The 20,183-nt window shown below is 46.3% G+C and overlaps 1 long non-coding RNA gene across 1 annotated transcript; it reads left to right on the forward strand.

Moving 5' to 3' along the window:
• The first annotated feature begins 10,897 nt into the window (after window positions 1–10,897).
• LOC112111545 lies at window positions 10,898–13,130 on the forward strand. The gene is made up of 3 exons (XR_002908503.2): window positions 10,898–10,977; window positions 11,491–11,651; window positions 12,340–13,130. It is a non-coding gene; the product is annotated as an uncharacterized LOC112111545 (long non-coding RNA).
• The last annotated feature ends 7,053 nt before the right edge of the window (window positions 13,131–20,183 follow it).

The following is a 20,183-nucleotide window of genomic DNA, read 5'->3' on the forward strand; positions in this document are numbered from 1 at the left end:
TAATTAAAGAAGAAATTTATATTGCTGAACTGAATGCCAGGTAAAGAAAATGGATGGATGATGTGAACAGTGTTTCCTCTGTAGTGTTTCAATGGGTGAACTAAGGTAAGATCATGTTTTGGTCCTGCTAGTGAAGGCAGGGGGCTGGACTTGATGACCCTTCAGGGTCCCTTCCAGTTCTATGAGATAGGTATATCTCCATATTTTTTATTTTGTCTAAAGAAGTTTTATGTGCAAGAAATGTAACTGGCATAGGACATTTACAATACTGCTTAAGGGCCTGATCCTGCAGGCAATCCTTGGGCACAAAACACATCAAAGTACAATAGGAGTTTTGCTGGAGTAAGGCTTGCAAGATTAGGTCCCTAAGAGAATTATCTTCATAGCTATAGCCACAGGTCTAAGCAGCAGGACTGTAGAGCATTCATGTAATGTATATTCTGCCCTGGTACTTTCATTGTATTTATTACACCTTCCTCTTGTATGATCATTTTAAGTTGTCCATCATACAGAATACAATGTGAGTAGGAATAGGTTGAATGCAGGTTCCGAACTGTTGGTCATCTCTTTGTTCATTGGAGAAATAGATGAAAAATTAAGCCCATCAAACTCTAACCTCTCTCTTTCCATCTGAAAGACTTTTCTTTTCTGGATGATGTAAGTAAGGAGAAGTAAAATCCTGCAAGGGAACAGGGATTTCAAGAAGAGGAAAAAACTCACTCATCCTATTGTGGATAATATCAGCCACTCGGAGCAGTGAGAAAAATGTTTTGCCCATTTAGGGAAATGGAAAATTCAGGCATTTAGCAGCAAATCATTTGCTTGTAAGAAAATAGAATTTCTACTTTGAAATTAATGTAATTATACTAATGGGAGCAGGACTGACTTACTATACCAAATAGTTATCATGAGATTGCATTACCCTACAGATTCCTATCACTCAAATACTAAGTATGCAATATTAATGTTGCAAAAGCAATCATTTAATTTCTGCTTACGTCTTAACTAGCGTAACTGACTTGCAACCTCTGAATTCTGTTGCCTTGTGCAACCAAAAAGTGCACAGTTATGTTGTGTGACAAACAGAAAGTCACTAGAAAACCAAACAGAGCTATGGATTTGATCCAGGGTCCCTTGACCTCAATCAGCAAGCTTTGACTCAGGACCTTAAAGAAGTAACCGTTTAATTTAGGGCTGGGTGTCATGTTAAATAATCAGATGGTTACTCAGCTTTTCAAATAAAACAGAAAGCTTTACAGTTTGTTTTGTTAAAAAAGGAACCGCAGGTCGCACAGTGACTTCTTTACTAGTGAAGCTATGTATTCATTTGAAGCAAAAGGGTTTTCAACTGGAAAAGTGCCAGCCATTTGTTTCGAGGGTAAGATGTTTATTTAACTGGTGTCAGATTTAAAGATGAAATCCTCAAATGCTGTTAGCTAGATGGTGTGTGGGGGATGGGGAAGCACATGAGTGTAACTTTCCCTTCCCAAATCATGAGCTATAGTTGAAAAGGGCTGCTGAGACAAATCCATATGGATTTCTGTAAATGTAAACCAGCCATCTCCTGACAAATTTTTCATCTGCATTTAAAAATCTAACCTTAGTCCTGGATAAAAGCTTTATTTAGCAGTAGTCTGACCTAGTTTATACTGCAAATATGTATATATATAGAAAATAACGTAGCATTTATCAGCTATAACAGATTACTGTGAACTCAGTGATAGTTATGGATATAGCTTAAAACAGAAATGCAAGTGATGCTTGATACGGTATTGAGTATTTATGTGTTTGATCTTCAGACCAGTTGCTTCTGGAGGATAGTCAGTCAATTGTTCAGCGGGTGAAAATCAGCTAGGTTTCATTGAAGTCAATGGATCTACACTGACTTATATCAGCTGAGGTTCTGGCCCCAAATGTTCCCGTTTTTTTGCTCTAATACTAGTAGCAAAAATTGCAGTACATTTATAAGAGAGAAAGGCAACTCATGCCAAAACTTCATCCAGCCCCTTCTGCAAAACTAACCCTGAAACATTTGTGAGACAGGGAGGGGATGACTGTGTAATTGCAGGTCAAAATTCTCCACAGGACTTCCTTAGAGTTAGGCCCTGAAATGTGTATTTAGGCACCTACATAAAAGTGAACTTATTTCCAAAGATTCTGAGTACCTGAAGCTCCCACTGACTTGAGTGGGATTCTGGGTACTCAGCATCTCTAGAAATAAGGCCATTTTATTGAGGTGCCTAAATATGGATTTAGGAGCCTAGCTTCAGGAACACACATTTGCAAATTTTTCCCAGAGTATTTAGTCTGCAGCAGAGAAGAAGCAGCAATGGTTAACCATCAAGGAAATGAGAGACCAGAGCCTCAGGTTCTGTAATTCGGTGTAGCTCCATTGATTTCAGAGCAGTTACAATGATTATACCAGCCGAGGATCTGTCTCAAGATATTTTTGCCAGGACTTGAGGCTGAAAGGAAGGAGTTGACACAAATAAAGAAAATATGCAGGGCTTCGTCCTTGCAAACAGGATGGATTGTTTAAAATATATATGGTCATTAAGGATCATGTCCCCTTGCCGTCAGACCATGCTCCCTTGCAGCATGTGTGTGTAGGTGGATGCAGGAAGGGGTCCCTTTCCCAGCACAGTATGTGCTGTAGGAATCCTGTGCTAACGATGCATGTCTGTGGTACAGGCGGTGGAAAAGGTGTCTCGTTTTGCATCTGTTTTCCCACCACTCTCTAGTGCAGTGATCCCCAAACTTTTTACCTCGTGCCCCCCGTTACCCCATCTGCATCCCCACCCCCGAGCCAGGGCCGGGAGTGAGGCCATGGCTCTGTGAGGGGGGAATGTGGACAGGGGCAAGGGGGACGAGGCTGAGGCCACAGCTGGGGGCGGGCGCGGAGCCATGGGTGTGGAGCCGGCAGTTCAGGAACCTGGGCACAGGGCCAGGAGCAGAGCTGTGGGCATGGGGCTGGCAGTTGGGACCCCGGGTGCGGGGCCAGGAGTGGAGCCTCAGGCGCGGGGCCAGGACCTGGGGCTGGGAGCAGAACCCCGGGTGTGGGGCCGGCAGCCAGGACCCTGGGCACGAGGCTGGGAGCTGGGGCCAGGAGCAGAGCCCTGGGCACGGGGCGAGCAGCCGGATGTCCCTCTCTCCCCACGCCACTAGCAAGGGCTGGTCCAGGACCCAGCCATGCCACCCGAAACATTCCTCAGCGCACCCCACAGATTGGGAACCTCAGTCCTAGTGTAACCAACCAACACAGAACAGGATTTGGCTCCTGGTGTATTATAGATCTACCGTTATAAATTATAGTTGGATGGTAGATTTGTTTTAAGTGTCTATTTGGGTATGTAAGTGACATGAAATGTTGTTGACGTCAAGGAAAATCAGTAATAAGTAAATAGTCTTTGCTAAGTAAAGAGGCTCCAAGTTTTCCCTTGACCAGTAGTGTGCCGCCATTACCCTGGAAGTGAAGAGCTACTATTAGTGGTGAGGCAACAATAAACTCATCACTTTGTCAAAGCCATGAATCATTCAGTCATTGAGTATTACTGTAAAAACATGAATCACCATAAAGTCTCTTTGTATTCATATGGAAATAATACACAATTCCACAGGAAATACCAAGTGTTCTAAACTACTATAAATTGCAGTTTGAGAAACTCATTTGGGTATCTGAAATCAGAGGAAGAAAATAATTCAAGAAACATTGAGCAATGAGTAGTTAGCTCTGTACCCAAAGAAAAAGGGTTCTCCTTATCCCTCAGTCAAAGTGAGTTTTCGCTGCATAAGCAGTGCTGAATCCCTTAGAGCCAGATTCTGCCACCCTTACTCATTATGGATAGTCTTTTATTCTAGAAGCAACCCCACTAATTTCACTGAGGCTACTCAATGAGTATGGCACTATACAGTGGGAGTAAGGGTGACAGAACTGGGCCATGAGTGATCATATGTCCTATGACTTCTTCCAAGGCTGATGAAAATCTTGTAACTTTTAAATGGAAACACTGAAAACCGTTTCTAAAGACCCATTACTCCAATTCACAACTACCCGTTAACCATTAATTTTTATTCAACTAACTTTTAAAAAATCTCCTGAGCTAGCCATGTTGATGGAATGATAAATGGCACATGCTGTTTTTCATGCTATATTGAAGCAGCAACATGAATGAGTCATTCAGAAACTGCAATTCAATAGAAGGCTTGTTTGAAGGGGAGGAGGCAGATTTACCTGCCACGCCTTCTTGTAACAATTGCATTAGGAATTTACACAGTTTACTGCCCTGTAAGATCTGCAAAAAGTCACTTCCAGCTGAGGTACATTTAGCCCACCTCGCTCTGCCTCGGCCAGAGAGAGCAGGGGCGGCTCCAGGCACCAGCGCAGCAAGCGTGTGCCTGGGGCGGCAAGCCCCGGGGGGCGGCCTGCCGGTTGCCATGAGGGCAGCAGTCAGGCTGCCTTCGGCGGCATGCCTGCGGGAGGTCCGCCGGTCCCGCGGTTTCGGCCGCAATTCGGCGGCGGGTACGCCGAAGGCGCGGGACTGGCGGACCTCCCGCAGGCATGCTGCCGAATCCGCGTTACCAGCGGACCTCCCGCAGGCGCGTGCCGCCAAAAGCCGCCTAACTGCTGTGCTTGGGGCGGCAAAATACATAGAGCCGCCCCTGAGAGAGAGGCAACATTTTGGCTCAGCTAGTTGAGTGGTCACCTCGGGAATCGACAGGTCCCAGTTTGAGTTTGTGCTGCATTAGCATGCAGGACATGCACACAGTAAATTCAGCCACTGGATGAGGGCTTCTGCCAGATGGTCACAAATGCATTAGGGTGGGATCCACAAAGGTACATAGGCACCTAAGTCCCATTTTTAGCCTCCACTGTGATCCACAAGACTCCTGCTCAGCTGCTGCCTAACCCTGGAGGCTCCTTAAATTGCTCAATGCCTATGTTTTTGCAGAGGCCTCTGTTTCTGCCTGTGAGCCTGGGCAGTGCTGCCTCACTTTAGGTGTCCAAGCACCTATCTCCCGTTCAAGCCCCAGAGCAATTCACAAACTGGAGAAGGGAGGCATTCGACTGCCTCAGTCACATGCATGACCTGATCCACTAGGTATGCTCAGAGACCACCTCCGGATTGGGCCTTTCAAGAGAGTTCATCCCAAACAGCTGGCGGAGGAGCCCTCCTTTATAACCTTTAGCCTAGTTGTTAGGGTACTCACCCAGAATAATGACATAGAGAATACACTTATAAAGTTTGTGGATCATACCAAGTGGGAGGGGTTGCAAGTGCTTTGGAGGATAGGATTCAAATTCAAAATGATCTGGATAAACTGGAGAAAGGGTCTGAAGTACACAGAATGAAATTCAATAAGGACAAATGCAAAGTACTCCACTTATGAGGGAACAATCAGTTGCACACATACAAAATGAGAAATGACTGCCTAGGAAGGAGTACTGTGGAAAGGGATCTGGGAATTACAGTGGATCACAAACTAAATACGAGGCAACAGTGTAATACTGTTGTAAGAAAAGCAAACCTCATTCTGGGATATGTCCGCAGGAATGTTGAAAGCATGACACGAGACGTAATTATTCTACTCTACTCAGCACTAATAAGGCCTCAACTGGAGTACAAGTGTTGAGTTCTGGGCACCACACTTTGGGAAAGATGTGGACAAAGTTGGAGAAAGTCCAGAGGAGAGCAACAAAAATGATTACAGGTCTAGAAAATATGGCCTCTGAGGAAAGATTGAAAAAAATGGGTTTGTTTATTCTGGAGAAGAGAAGACTGAGAGGGGACATGATAACAGTTTTCAAGTACAGTGGAGTCGTATCATAGGCGCATTTAACTTACGCGATTTTAACTATACACACTCGGCAAAACAAAACAAAAAAAGAGAAAAATAACAATTTAAATACTGTACCTGTAGTGCGGGCAATTCCGCCCGCCATTCCACTCAATGAGCGTTTGACTATACGTGATTTTCGCCTTACGCGCTGACTTCAGAACCTAACCCCTGCGTAAGATGCGACTCCCCTGTACGTAAAAGGTTGTCGCAAAGAGAGAGAAAAATTGTTCTCGTTGACTTCTGAGGATAAGACAAGAAGCAAGGGGCTTAAATTGCATCAAGGGAGGTTTAGATTGGACATTTGGAAAAACTTCCAAACTGTACAGGTAGTTAAGCACTGGAGCCAATTGTGTAGGGAGATTGTGGAATCTCCATCATTGGAGGTTTTTAAGAACAGGTTAGACAAACACCTCTCAGAAATGGTCTAGTTTTAACTTAGTCCTGCCTTGAGTGCAGGGGACTGGACTAGATGACCTATTGAGATCACTTCGAGTCCTACACTTCTATAATGTGTGAGACACCTAGTTCAAGGCCCTGCTCTGCCCGATGAGGAGAAGGGATTTGAACAAGGCTAATATTTAATTAAAACAGAACTTCAATAGGAGAGATTGAGGGAGACCTACATCGGAATATTCACAATGCTTGTGCCCTTTTGAAGATCTGGGCCCTAATATGTCAGCACCAGATGGGAGACGCAACAGGCTTAGATCTGCAGGTTCATCATCCTTTGCCAAAATGGTTCCTATGAAGCCCTGGCTACAACATGCAGCTGCTTCCCCATCTTTTGGTGGAAATCCTTAAGAGGAGGTTGTCAAATACCAGTGCCTGCCTTTCCTAGGGTGAATCCTTTAGAGGCAGGGGCACACTGATACAGGGAGATGTAATTAGGTGCCATCAAGAGTAAATTTGACCCTTCATTAATAAACCCCAGTATTGACCAACTGGCACTGAGCATCTAACAAGTAAGCTTTCGGTAGTGCCTCCATAATTTAGCCAGACTCATGCAATCTTTATTTAGGTAAAGTTCCCATTAAAGCCCATATATGTTCTGCCTGAGCAAAGAGTGCAGGATCAGGCCTGTTAATGTAGGTTTTATGCCTACAATCCCAGGTGAAATGTCACTTTTATTCTAATCACAATTTCCACAATAGAAAATAGAAAGTCATGATGGATGTAACATGATCATCTTAACCACTGAAGCCAGGACAAGAAATTGTGGGCTTAAACTGCAGCAAAAGCGGTTTAGTTAGACATTAGAAACAATTTCCTTACTGTCAGGGTAGTTAAGCACTGGCAAAACTACCTAGGAAGGTTGTGGAATCGCCATCATTGGAGGTTTTTAAGAGCAGGTTGGACACATGCCTGTCAGGGATGGTCTAGATAATTCTTAGTCCTGCCTCAGTGCAGGGGCCTGGACTGGGGCCATGTCTACACTACAAAGTTAAGCTGACTTTATGTAAGTTGGCATCGAGCGTCTGATTTAAGCAAGTCGATCTTGTGTGTCCACACTATGCTCATTGTGTCGGCGGAGCACATCCTCACTAGCAGGGCTTGTATTGATGCATGGAGCACTGCACGGTGGTTAGCTATCCCACAGTGCACATAGCCGAGTGGAATTTTGGGTTGTGCTTGCAATGCCTTATGGGACCAAAACATTGGCACGGGTGGTTATGGGAACATGGCATTAGCCTCCCATGATGCACTTACCTCCCTCCCTGAAATCAACAGCAAACAAACCAAGCCTTTTTCATGCCTTTTTTTGTAAGCCTGGGTTACCCGCGCGGATGACATAGCACGATAAGCATGGATCCCACTCAGCTGTACACTGTTGTTGTGAGCATTACAAACACCTCGTGCCTTATCCTGCAGTATTTACACAGCCGATACAGGAGCCGCTGCATGGAACAATGTGATGCCACGCAAGCACCCCTGCTGGAAGACATAGAGCGGAGCAATTCGCAGTTGCTGGCGTCAGTCACACATCACCTTGAAACAGTTGAGCACCATTTCTGGGCCCAGGAAACAAGCACTGACTGATGGGACTGCATCATTATGCAGCTATGGGATGATAAGCAGTGGCTGCAATAACCATCAAAGGTGTGGGAATGGGCGCCTTCTGGTCCTTGTATCCTCCCCTGGTGTTGAGTGCAAGGGATACTGAACTTCCCGCCCTCCTGCCCAAGGACGTTTGGAAGGCAATGATGGCAACAGGTTCAGCATAGGCTGCAGAGGGACTCTAGCATCCAGCTGCCTTTCTTGAACCTCAACCAGATGCCTCAACATGTCTGATTGCTCCTTCGTAATCCGCAGCATCCCTTCCTGTGTGGCATGCTCTTGTTCCCTGCATGCTTTCCCGTCCTCCCTGTCCATGTCCATGTCCATGTGTTCGGACAGTGTAATCCTCCATGCTCTGAGCTCCGTCTTGTCACTCTTGGAGGCGCGCATTAACTCACTGAACATGTCCTCCCAAATCTTCTTTTTCCGCCTTCGAATCTGGGAAAGTCTCTGTCCCAGTGTTGAGGATGCGTCGACGGACAAGGTTTCAGCTGCAAGGAATGCAGAGCACAAGGGTAGTATTGACAGTGCATACATTGTTTCTGGGGCAAGATTTTTTTTTTTTTTAATAAAAAAAAACACCCCACTCCTCAATACACTTTCCTGCAAGCCACAATGTAATTAAAACCACTGGCTACTGCAAGAGTCTGTTTGCTGCTCCAGCCATGGTGAGTAAGGCCACGAGGCATGGGCGAGAGGTCTTGTGCTGCTGCTTTTGCAAAGACATCCTTGGGATCACAGGTTGCAACTTGAGAAAAGCCCTCTTACCCCTAGCAACCTGGATGGTGCTTGAGGACAGGCACCAGTGTAAAGCCCCCCAATAGTTTGTTTTTTACAAAAGCGGCACCGGTTTGTGGGGGAAGGGAGACAAACAGGAAGCCACCCACACCCCCTTTTTTTTCAATGCTGCTTGCAATACACGCTGATCCCTTCCAAGCACAACCATGGCATGTTTGGGAAAACATGGTTGTGTGACCCAGATTTCACCAGATGGGAGGCGGATTACTGGTTGAATTGTTTGTGGTTTAAGGGCTAGCATTGAAAACTTCCCCCATTTCCCCTAGGTGACCCTAAGCGATATCACTCTCCTGAGGGTAACAGAGGTGGCAAAGGAGCAGATGCTGCAAGCGTCTGGGTACAGACCTGGTCCTTATGCTGCAATGATGTCAGCTGAGATAATACTGGAGTGGCGTGGGAAAGTGTCCTACCGTGGTGGACAAAATAAGGCAGCTCTTCCCAGAAACCTTCTGCAAAGGACTGCAGAGTACCTCCATGAAAGCTTCCTAGAGATCTCCATCAAGGATTCCCAGGCCATCCCCATGCACATAAACAGTCTTCGTCTGAGAGCACCTTCTGCGTAGCTGGAGTGGCCACCAATACCCACTACACCTACTTTACCGGCATCACGCTCCACCACCAACTGGTCCTGTGAAGGGATGGGCTCCATGGTTAAAAACAGTTCTTGTCTGTCAGGGAGAATGGATCCTCCGCTTGCCTGCCTCACATTCTCCTCCTCCTCTTCCTTGTCAACGGTGTCCTCCTCATTGTTGCTCAAGGTCGCCCAGGGCTCCTGAGAGGTATCCATAGAGTGATTTGGGGTAGTAGTGGGGTCGCCACCGAGAATTGCATGCAGCTCCTCATAAAAGTGGTGTGTCTGTGGGGCAGAACCAGAACTGTTCGCCTCCCTTGTCTTCTGGTACACTTGCCAAGCTCCTTTATTTTCACGTGGCACTGCTGTGTGTCCCTGGTGTAGCCCTTCTCCCCCATGCAATCTTAGCATAGATGTCAGTGTTTCTTCTGCTGGATCGGAGCTCTGCCTGCACAGACTCTTCTCCCTACACAGCAGTAAGATCCACCACCTCCTGTGTACTCCAGGCTGGAGCGCGTTTGCGGCCTTGAGCCTCCATGATCAGCTGTGCTGGCCAGCTCTCCACGCTGATGAAACAGGAAATGAAAATTCAAAAGTTCCTGGGGCTATAACAGGGGAGTGGTTGTTTCCTGTGTACCTGGCTGATGCGCAGTAGAGTTGAAAGTGCTCTCCAAAGCAGTCACAGTGAAGCATTGTGGGACACTTCCTGGAGGCCAATACATTTGAATTACACAACGCAGTGTCTACACTATCCCCATGTTAACCCGTGGATGTTGAATCAAGCGCTATGCCTCTTGCGGAGGTGGTGTACAGAAGTTGACTTTACAGGCCACTTAGATCGGCGGAAAGGACTTGGTAGTGTAGACCCACATTATTAGATTGACTTAACACAGCTTATGTTGACCTAAGTTTGTAGTATAGATCAGGCCTAGATGACTTCTCGAGGTCCCTTCCAGTCCTATGTTTCTATGATTTCTATTATGTGAGTTGTTTGGATGTGAGGAGAGATTTGCATAATCATTCAGATACTGCCATGTATCCAGTCTATTACAAGTTACAATTAAGAAAGTCTGTAATTTGAATTTTTTAAAAAAAAATTTCATTTGGTTCCATGCCATACGATATCACTACAGGCTTATCTGCATATCCTATTATAATTCATAGTTTTCTACTACGATTGCCTCAAACTAATCAGTACTCTACAAGCTAATCAGCTCACACACTGTCACAAGTGGCATAATGCAAGTAATTTTTCTTTAATTCAACTTCTAAACAGGAAGGTGAAAGATCAGCTTGAACAAAAACAGGCTTATCCTGAACTCATGAATTGCTAATCTTGATTAATGGGGAATCACTGTGTAAAAACATGGCTAATTCACTTGCTCGCGTCCCGTTCATCAAATGTCGTGGAAAAAATGAGCACACTTACACTTCACAAATAAGGAGTGTCTAGACTGTCTCTCCCCTGAATTTTAAATCTTGAATGAAGTTGTGTACACTAAAGTCTGGAAGTCCCGAAAGCTCTACAGGACAGTGAAAAGGCTTCCAGAAAATAAGAGGCATAAAGAGCCAAAAATAACAGAGAGAAATCAGAGCAACAGGAATTAAATATTAACTATTCAAGTACAAACAAATGTTCAAAGCCTAAGAGAGAGACCTGCAATATGCATGAGAAACAATGGATTGCCATCCTGTTTGGGTTACCAACATTTAAGGTGGGTAGGGAGCCCTTTGCTACACTGGTTGATCAAATCTTGAATATTTGAGAGCAGAACAGTCAATCTGGAGGAAAGGCTTCTGCTTTCACTGGTGTAGACTTTATTTCTGACTCAGTTCTTTCCCAGGCACAACTGAGGACTGGCATGTCAGGAATACTGAAAAGCCTGTGTGCTGGAGAGTCTATCAGGCTGTTTATCATAATGCTAGACTGTCAGAGCGGAGGACTAGGGACTCTTTTTACTCTATTTTTTACAGCACCTAGTACAATGGGTCTCTGATCCCTGATTAGGCTTTTGGCTGCTATTTCAATGTGCATGCAGGGTTTGCCAGGTTGGGCCTTTGATTTCCTAACAGAAAAAAATGGAGAAATCTAAAGCAAGGTGAAATATCTACATGAGGATTGTGAGGGAGGGAGCCCTTTTGAGAGTCCTACAATACAGTGGTGGTACAGGACAGCACCCACTATGGCAATATTTGCTCCAACTTTTTCTCATTTTTTCCACTAATAGGGTGACCTGTCTGTCCCCTTTAGGAGCTGTGGGGCCCAGGGCCGGCCATACCAGTTCCAAGGCACGGCCCCCCTAAGGATAGGCGATCCAGGGATGGATCAGCAGACACTTGGCCCCCATTTCCAGCTTGTCTCAGCCAGATGACTCAAGATGCTCATCAGGTAAAGATCAGTGCTGCAGTTAGGATCATTTATGAGGACTAGGAAAGGATGTGGGGGCAGGCAGGGTGGGAAGAACTCTCCTGAGAGGGCCAGGGGACAGGGTGGGACAGCAGAGCTGCCTGGCTAAGAGGGAATTGGGACTCAAAGCTCTTCAGCAAAGGAGAACTGGGACACAAACGCCTCTTTGCAGGAAAAGGTTGTGCATGGGTGGGTTAAAGCAGCTGTATGTTAAGAGGCCTGAATAAATTAGGCCCCCAAGAGGGGGAATGTTATTTTTAAACACTCGTGGTTGTGAGTTATTTTATTGGGGAATCTCAGCCAGGAGGGAAAGTGAGGCAGGGCGATTGCAGTGCCATGCCACAAGGGGGAGTGTTCCAGGACTGCACCCTACAACTTCCCCTTTTTATAACAGTGACGAGTGGGGTGTGGCTCAACCACCTCTATTCCCACCTGGATTTAAAGCACCAAGTATAGTGTTGCATGTACAGTACAGATAGTGCTGAGGAACTGGAAGTCCCCTGTCCTTGGAGGGATCACTGGGGTTTTCCATCCCAGACTAGTAGGAAGAAAGAATCCAACAGCTGGCCCAAGGCCTGGTATTTTACACAATGTTGACTTTGAAAGTAAACAGTGAGCAGAACAAATCCCCCAATTGTGTTTTTAAATCAAGTTTTGAAAACCTTTGAAGGTGGATTCAGCACTCATTAAAGGTACAAGGTTGACAGCGCTGGAAAATGAAGCCCTCTAATTAGCCCCAGGATTGACATACCCTGGATAGGGGCTGTGCAAAGTTCACCACTCTGCCTGGCTAATCTGTCTTCGTCCTGCTTGGGAACGACCCCATCTCAAAAGGTGAGATGAGCAGGTCATTCAATTCTCAGCCTCTGTGGAGGATGCCAACAAAGGGGCCAATTGTGTTGTGGAAGCACACCCCCTGGAACTGGACCAAGACCACCAATGCACTTCTAATGAATAATCCCCTTTGGTAAATCCCGTCCTTTGTGTAGTTATATTACTTCTTTTTTTTTTTTGAAAGGAACAATTTACAGAAGAGAAAATATTTTCTGAGACACCGCAGATAACTAGAAACCTCAGATGATTTCGATGGGCTGTTGGTTATTTGTAACCGAAATCTCTGATATTGGGCAGCCTGCTACATGTTACTTATTCTCCCATCTACTCGCGATGCTCCTCCAAACTGCTCTTTCCTTACTGCTCCTTCTGTCTGCCTCCTACGATCTAGTTCATATCTTCACTCACGTTGCCCCCTGTGCTTGGAAATGTCTCCTCCTTAAGCACAAAGGATCAACTCCAAAAAAGGCATTTAGGCACCTAAATCCCATTGAAATCAATCTGGGCCCAAGTCCCTGGGTTCTTTCCTTCAAATCCCTCTTCAACACTCATTTCTTCTAAAATGCTTCCTTATCATTAATCTGCATGTTCAATACAGTGTAAGGGGACTGTTGCCCCCTTACTAACATTCAGTGGGGGTGTTTTGGTTGGCTAGCTCCCAGCACTAAAAGGGGAGGGGTTGATGGGAAATCAGGACCCTGAGACTGACAGTCCCCAGGAACAATGGGGAGAGGCCAATGCTCCAGATCAGCCTGATTGACAGGGCGGGCAGGCTAATCAGGGAGTCAGGAGGCCAGGGGGGTCCCGTCCTCCGTGTGAACTGGAATGGCCTGAGTCAGAGGGAGTGGGGCCGAGCTAAGGAGAGAGCAGGGGCCCGAGCTAAGTTGCTGGAAGCAGAGCTGCAGCCCCAAAGCCAGAGCACAGCCCAGAGAGAGCAGACCTGCCCTGGGAGCAGAGCTGCAGCCACCAGAGCCAGAGGGGCCAGACAAGCAGCCAGGAAGCAGGTCAGAGCTGGGAGCAGAGTCACAGAAGCAGCCTGCAGAGCAGACCTGTCCTGGGGGCAGAGCTGTAGCAACCAGAGCCAGAGAGGCCAGAGAAGCAGCCCAGGGAGCTGGAGGCAGAGCAGCAGCTGTGCTGAGGCAGAGTGGAGCTGGGGCTGGAGCAGTCCGGAGCTGGGTGTGGTGAGCAGCTGGGGAGAGCGAGGGGGACCCTGGGCAGTGGGCCCAGCACAGGGAGACGCCTCAGCCAAGAGGCCTTGCAGGCCAGACTTGGAGGGGGATCATAACCCCGACCGGGCAGGGGCAACGCTGGGAAGAAGGGTCCTGCCACCTAGAGCCTGAGAGCATGTGGCCACCGCCAGAGCAAGTGTCCGACCCGCAGCATCTCTGCAGCACAGCCCGGGCCTGAGAAGGAGGCCTGGGACCTACAAGGAACAGACAGTGAACTGCCCTGACGTTCCAAAGACCCTGTTTGTGGTGTTCCCTGCCACAGAGCGGGGTGATGTGTTTTCCTTTAACTTCTCCCATTTTTCCTTATTCTTTTTTAATTAATTGTTAATTAAACAACTTGTATTTGCTTTAAATTGTATGAAATGATCAGTGGGTCAGGGAGGTGCCCAGTGCAAAGAGAGTACCCCGGAGTGGGGACACCCTAGCCCCTGTCCTGGGTGACCACAGCAGGGTTGGGGGTCGAGACCCCCAGGAATCCTGGACCCAGCCTTGTCGGGGTTTCCGAGGACTCTGCCAGACAGGAGAGTGGAAGGGGAGTCCTCAAGGGCAGGGAGGCCTCTGGGTAAAGGAAGTGGGAGCGAGGACTCAGATCCTTTCGCTAGCCCACTTCACCGGGGTAGTGCAGAAGCCAGGAAAGTTCCCCACAATAGCAGTACCATTCCCCCGCTCACAACAGTATTAAAATTCTAAAGAAATAACACACAGCCACATTTTCTGTGAAAAAGTGTAGTTTAGTGATTAGAACATGGGACCAGGATTCCTGGGTTCTATTCTTGGCTGTACCACTGGCTTGCTATGTGAACTTGGGCAATTCACCTTACCATGCCTCAGTTTCTCCATCAGTAAAACAGAGATAATACCTATCTAATGGCCACGTTGCAAGGCCTAATATTCATAGTGAGATCTATAGAGGAAAGATTCTATAGAAGTGCAAAGTAGTTTTGCTGAGCAAGCTATTCTTCAGGGGGGTTTTATCATAGAAAAATCTTTTGATTAAGTATGTGTAACTCTGAAGAATGACTGCACAAACTTTACTCAAATGGGAAGCGCTCTCCTTATCTACCAATTTACTGTTACTGTGCAGCTGAGAGAGATACACTTGAAAGTAAACGAAACTTTGAAAATCCTCAACCACAGTGTCACCACAAACAGGCGCTATAACACATATTGTATGTTAGAAGTTACATTGCAAATAAACCTTGTTTTCCTGGAAATATTATCAACACCAGCCCAGTGTGACCATATATCTAGCGCAATCTAGCACAGGCATGAATCACTCCTACATTGTGTCTATCAGGCTACTTAAATGAAAGCCAACCAATTAGTGTTCATGTAGAACCCACACTGCTCTAAAATTAATGTCTAAGGAGTGCAAGACCTAGGGCTTCATCTCTTTACTCTTATCCACCCTCAGTGGAAATAATGAAAACTGAAGGAAGGCAAATCGTTACCTTACTCTAAATTCAAGAACAAGGAAACATCCGATGCAATTGAAATGCAACAAATTTAAATTGATAAAAGGAAATATGCTTTCACAAATATAACTTGTGGAACTCATGGCCACAAGGTATTAAGGCCAAGAGCAGAGTAGGATTTTAAAATGACTTGATATTTAGATGACTAATGAGGACATCAATGGATACATTACATAGTATTTTAAAAATCAGGACATGAATCCCACTTTCTTCAGGATATGTGCCATCCACAAACTAGAAGGGTTAGGAAGAAACTTTACTTTTTATCAGCCAGCCAGTGAAAGCAAGTGCTCAGATAAACAGCCTAGGAATGGGAGAGTCTGAATCATTCTTTAAAAGTTGGCAACGCATAGTTCTACTGTGAAATGCACTCTCCAAAGTACTGTGGAATTGAACACATTCCACCATTTTCTGTATTCAGCTGACAGCTGGAAACCTGCACAGGATGCCAAATGTATGTGACCTACATTAGTAGCTTAAAGGCATTTGCTGGAATGAAATCTAAGATATTGAATCTTTTAGCCTGGATTTCTTTGAGAGTATTATGTACAGGATAATGGTGAAACAGATGCACTACTTTTCAGCTTCCTGGCATTTAAAAAGTTGTTAATCTGTTTCTCACTTCCCTCCCTCCCCCTCAAAAAACAGCACAGCTCTTTTTTATGCCAAAATATTAACCTGTTAGCAGTATAAATATATACTTCTACAATGCTAGCATTAAATAAAATAGTCCCAGTCATGTCCGTGTCATGGTGTAAATATATCCCAATTGGTTCATGCTAAATTACTTTACTTCTTGTACTGGAGTGATGTATACTTACAGTCAATTAATCAATTTTTATTAGTCTTTTCATGTTTGTGGATTCTCTTAATTTCTTTTTATATGGATGATTCATTTCTGCAGCATATGTAGAACTGAATCAATCATTGTGGGACACATCTGTTCTGTTTAGTAGTATCAAATGGTTTTATTTTAAGGCTGGAGTGTGCCCCTAAAACTCTGAGGTAGCTACTACACTGCAATGAGGGATACTCAGAATGAGTTAAATGAAGACCCAACCTAGGGCCAGTCCTGGAGCAGTGTTTGCTATGCTAGTAGTCCTAGTGAATTCAAACACTACTGGCTCTTCTGTTTACCATCATCATTAGCCACATCGCAATCAGTCACTATTGAGTATAATGTTGACTATCCTGAGATTCCTTAGGTGGTATGGGATGTAAGAGTTTTGTCCTGTGAGATGCTGAACACTCTGGCACTAATCCTGCAAGGCACTTAAGCATGTCCATAACTCGGTGGGAGGAAGTAGGGGGGTAGGGAGGCCTCAATGGGATTTATTCAAATGCTTAAAGTTAAGCACATGTTTGCTGGATTAGTGCCAGAGAACACTCGGCACCTTGCAGAGTCAAGTCCTAAATCCCCAATTCAGGAAAGCATCCATATTGAAGAAAACACTTAAGCACATGCTTAAATTCCATTGAAATAATGAGACTTAAGCACATGCTTAATTTTAAACTCATGCTTAAGTGTTGACCTGAATTAGGGACTGAAGCCAACATTGTTTGCAGGACCGGGCCTCTATTTTGTAATAGGGGAGGAGAAACAATGAAACTCATGATGACCACGACCCTAGGATCTCTTGATGCCCACTGGCAGAGGGTACAGGGATACATAGAGTTACAAGGATCCCAGTGGTTCCCCAAAAGCAGTCACGTAAGATCTCTGCTGAAAGCATGTGTCACACTGGTCATCATAATCATTGTGAATAGTATGTGCAGATAAATGTGTAAGGAGTTATGTCTTGAGGCCTTGTAGTTAAAGGCAGGGTCACTTAGAAGTAGCGTTCCTCTAGACAGACTTCTCCAGACAGAAGGTGGGAGGCACTTATCTCCCTGGTTGATCATTGTTTATTGTGTATCTCACAATGTAAGTCTATTTGCATATTGAATCCAGTCCTAATGAATACATTACAAGTCTGTAGGAAAAAACAGAAACCGCAGAAGTTATCCTGTAGCTGAGTAAAAACAATACACTTTTTGGGGAAAAGGACTTGGGGTAAGTTGTCCTGTAAAAGACAGGGGATGTCTTGTGAATTAAGATTAGGCTCTAGAACAGTGGTTCTCAACCTGTGGGCCATGGGATGCATGCGGCCCAATTAGCACACAGCTGCAACCCAGCTGTGTGCTAAAGGCTGCTGGGCCTACAGGGGTGGGGGCTGCCCTACCACCTGGCATGGCGGTGTCCAGAACCCAGGCTGCCCTGCCACCAGGCCGGCACGGCAGGGTCTGGGCTACCCTGCCTTGCAGTGTGGCGGGGTCCAGGTTTGGGGCTTCCCTGCCGCATGGAGGGGTCTGGGGTTGGCGCTGCCCTGCCACACGACGTGGTCCGGGCTGCCCTGCCCTGTGGTCCGGGCTGCCCTGCCGAGCAGCCCCGTGCCTGGGGTCCATTCCTGGCCCCACTCTGGGGAGGAGTCTGTGGGCAGGGGCCGAGGCATTGGGCATAGGGATCTGTGGGGGAGCTTGGGGGTCACTGAGGTCTCAGGTTGAGAACCAAGGTAACACATTGTGGGCCCACAGTGATAAATTGACAACCACTGCTCTAGAAAGCCTGTGATGATTTTGTTTTATATGTAACCATTTGTTTCTGATATTCTTACTGTCATTTGAACCTCTGTTTTTTGATAATGAATTTATTCTTGTTTTCACTATAAATCTATCTAAGGGCTGTGTGTTATGCGGAGTGGTGATCCTGCATTAAAACTAGTAAGCTGGTGTGTCCTCTTCCTTTGGGAGCAGTAAATCTGACAGTTCTGGGGGGATGCACAGAGGACTTGGGGGTTGCTGCATACCTATACTAACCTGTACAGACAGAGCGAGGCCTGCGGAGGCCTGGACGGCAGCGCTTGTTTTGCCAAAGGCTGATGGCTTCAGGGAGTTGATCCACAACTGGCGCAGACAAGACTTCCTCACTTTAAAGGCAAGTGGCGGTCAGGTGATTCACAACCCTGGGTATCCCTGGGAAGGATCACAGTTTCCTATATCACTCATGGGGAAAGGAAGCTCACTGAAGACTTCAAAATATGAGGTTTGCAATCTAGGCTAGGCCACTAAAGACATTTTCTAGCATTCACAGCCCTTTCTCTTCACTGGAATTGCAACCAGTTCCAGTGGCAGAAGATATGCAGATGATTCATCCTTTGTATTGTGGAAGCAGAGAAAGAACTGACAGGAAGGGGATTGCAATGCATGACAGTTTGTTAGCAAGAGTCAGGCTAACTGTAACCCTAATAACCCGAGATTTGTAGAAGCGAGGATTGTGTGAGGCGAGTGGGAAAGAACTGTGCGACCTTGTGTAGATAATGTGCAGACAATATGGAATGTAGACTAAGAGTCTACATAAGTGAGAAAAAACAAGATATCAGAATGACCAATGTATAAACAAATGCAGCTGTTGCTTATTATTGTCTGTAACAAAGGGTATAAATGCTTGCTGTAATTGTTTACCTGTTGAGAGACCTGCCTAGGAGGGGGAGACCCTGTGTCCTAGTGCACTCTCTCCCGTTACGCAATTGCTTGAGAGAATAAAGTATCTGACTTTGCTGTACCCAACCAAAAGAGTGAGAACTGTGTTATTCTCCGACAGTATGTAGTTGGGGATTTGTCTCAAGCTTTTCTCTCGTGTCTCAGGACCCTCAGACTTTGGATCTGGATGCGGATCTGAACTTTGCAGCTGGCCCCATAATGGAATGAGCAGATGAGCTAGCCAACTCCCCAAGTTCTCACTCAGATTTTCCTCAGTCCTCACCCTGGCCCCAATTCAGGGAAGAACATAAGCCCATGCCTAACTCTAAGCATTTATTTTAATTGAACTACTCAGCTGCTTAAAGTCAGGCATGTGCTTAAGTACTTTGCTGATCAGAGATTCTGGGTGCTAAGCCCCATCCCTCTTACCAAGATAGGAAACTGTGTCTGGGCTGCAGGAATGCATATATCCCTCCTTCCGATCCCCAAATGGGAATCCCTCTCTTGGAGTCAGGAAGCTTAGGTGTCTACACTGTTTCCTGCAGGAATAAGTTAGGCGCCTGTCTCCAGCCACACAAAAATGGTTAGAGGAGGAGGAGGAGGTGCCCACCTTATTACTTTTAGCCAAGTGGTTACAGCATTTACCTGAGATGTGGGAGACCCAGTTTCAACTCCACTCTCTCTGCCGGGGGGGAGAAAGGCATCCAGACGCCTAGAGGGAGGCAGCAATACATATCCTCAAGGGCAGAAATGTAGGAGCTGAGGGAACTTTTACCCTGAAAACCAGAGCCGTAACTAGAGATTTTTGCGCCCGAGGCAAGGGACGGGGCGGCACGTCCGGCTCTTTGGTGGCAGGTTCCTCTCGGAGGGAAGGACCTGCCGCCGAATTGCCGCCGTTCTTCGGCGGCAGGTCCTTCCCTCCGAGAGGGACTGAGGGACCCGCCGCTGAATTTCCGCCGAAGAGCCGGACGTGCCGCCCCTCTCCCTTGCCGACGACTGGCGGCAATTCGGCGGCGGGTCCCTCAGTCCCTCTCGGAGGGAAGGACTTGCTGCCGAATTGCCGCCGAAGGAGAGACTTTCTGCGCCCCTCACCTTCTGCGCCCAAGGCAACTGCCTCACTCGCCTCGCCCTCGTTACGGTACTGCTGAAAACTTAGGTGCTAAGTGAGTTTAGGCACCTACAGGGTTCAGCAGGAGTTTGTGAATCACAGTGGAGCCAAAACTGGGACTTACGCACCTAAATTCAAGACTTGGGTGCCTAATTCTGGGGTTTAGGCACCTAAGTACCTTTGTGGATCCTACCCTAAATACTTAACAGTTAAAAGTAGTTAATGGGGGGGGGGGGCAAAATTAGTTTTATCATGGAAGCTATTGAGTCACAATAGTAACTCTCTGAAATACATCTCTGTGGGAAAATACTTAGTAACTCTTTTGTTTCTCAAAACTCCATACTCATAA

This window comes from Terrapene carolina, unplaced genomic scaffold (genome assembly GCF_002925995.2).
Source record: "Terrapene carolina triunguis isolate 2854851 unplaced genomic scaffold, T_m_triunguis-2.0 Scaffold62, whole genome shotgun sequence".
NCBI classification, from domain to species: Eukaryota; Metazoa; Chordata; order Testudines; family Emydidae; genus Terrapene; species Terrapene triunguis.